Here is a 2160-nt window from a genome sequence, read left to right as displayed (position 1 = left end):
TAAATAAAGTAAATATAGTATAAATTATACCAATCCGATGAAAAAATGCTGAAAAGCAATAAATGAGTGCATATCAAGGAACTACTTTTTTAAATGTAGCCAATTTTGAGACATTCAGCAAAAACCAGCCTTTTACGGGGCCATTCATGTTAATCACCCTTCAAGATTTAAGACACCGTACTTGGCAAAGGCCTTCAAAATGACAAGTGTTATAGTCCCATTGTTGCATTATGTATCAAATAATGAAGTTTTCATAATTCGTTCTCTCTAAAATAATTGTCTGGTCATACTCTTATTTATTGACGGGTTATATCATTCAATCATGCTTCAAACTGGCAATACCTACAATATAGTCAAACTTGGACATAAAACATATGGGCCCACCTAGTTAGATCAGCAGGCCCATTTTATATGCACAAAAATGATTTAACGAAATTATGTTTGATTGGTTATTTCTTTATGTTACTACAGTAACAACAACAACAATAACATACCCAGTATTATCCTATACCGTGGGATTTGGGAGGGTAATGTGTACGCAGAACTTACCTTTATCTTGTGACGATAAATATGTTGTTTCTAATAGACCCTCGGCTCATGAAAGCATAAACACCACATTAATGAAAATATAGACAAGAAGGGACAGTACCAAAAAAACTATATTAAAGCAGAATAAAAATAACAAGATAGCAAAGTGATCAACAATGAAAGAAAACAACGATTAGTCATAAAAAACTACTAACAACAGAAAGCGAGACTGCGTGCCAAACTACTTTTATGAATACTTTAGACTACCTACTCTACTACCCTAATCCTCGACCTCCATACCTTCCTATCAAGGTTCATGTTCTTTAAAAAAAATCATTTTCGATTTGTCACACAATGAAATGGCCAATTATTTTTCGACCTACCAAGAACGTTGAGCTGAGTATATATGTTATAGATCTGGGCAAAACTTAAATAAGAACAGCTCTCCCCGTCAAGACAGATGGAAGCAAATTATGAATTTGAGCAAATTGGTCCACAATTCATCCTTTGTTAGATACACATATTTAATATTCTATATTGCAAAGTTCATATATAGTACGTGGTCCAAAACCATGGAAGAAATGTTCATATTTTTTAAGGTTCATTTGGCATTTGTGCCTATTGACCAAATTATTTTAAGCTTATATATATGTTTGGTTAAAGAGGAAGAGAAGTCATAAAAGTAAAAGTGAGAGAACTTATTTGGAATAAATGAATGAGGCATAAAATTTTAAAAAACATAGGGTAAGCCACAAGCCCACAACAAAAGGATGGGTGTCTTCTAATTATTTCTTCTCCTCCTTTACTTTCCAACCATACACGGATAACATTTATTTTTTGCTTTATAACGTAATGACTATCTGCGTGCAAGTGTTGGGTGAACTTTTTTCACATGGGAGACTTAGAATCGATTCCCCTCACCCAACAGCATTCTCAATCAAAGTTCGTCGTACCGAACTTGTCTAATACGATTTACATCTCATGTGTAATTTGTGAACTATTGCACAGTAAGCAAATTACTCAATGAACACCTGAAGGATAATGACTGAGAATTTCCCTGATAATTTTAAAAAAAAACAACATAATGACTCTCATTTGCATAAAATTGTACCAAGTACCAAAAAGTGGTTATGTATGAGCTATGATCACATAATTTCATTGTACTGGCTATATAACCTAAATTATTGACGTGGTTTCTTATAATAATTAATAAGTAATAACCCACGGCCAGATAGTTACAGTCCAAATTGCTACTAGCAATAATTAACAACAATAACAACAACAATCCAGTAAAATCCCCCTAATGGGGTCTGGGGAGGGTAGTGTGTACTCAGACCTTACCCCTACCCCGAAGGAGTAGAGAGGCTGTTTCCGAAAGACCCTCGGCTCAAAAAAAAAAGGACAAAAGGGCAAAAAAGAGACAATATTAGTATCACAATAACAATCATAGGATAAATAGAAACACCATGAAATCCAGAAGAAGGATGCAAAGCAAAGGGAGACAATATTAGTAAATATTAGTATCACCACAACAATCATAAGAACAATAGGAACATCATGAAATCTAGAAGAAAGATGCAAAGAAAAAGCGATAGCTAGTAAATAGGACATGCACTGAAAAGTGAAATAGTA

The sequence above is a fragment of the Nicotiana tomentosiformis genome, chromosome 8 (genome assembly GCF_000390325.3).
Source record: "Nicotiana tomentosiformis chromosome 8, ASM39032v3, whole genome shotgun sequence".
Taxonomy (NCBI): domain Eukaryota; kingdom Viridiplantae; phylum Streptophyta; class Magnoliopsida; order Solanales; family Solanaceae; genus Nicotiana; species Nicotiana tomentosiformis.
This window is presented reverse-complemented; position numbering follows the sequence as displayed.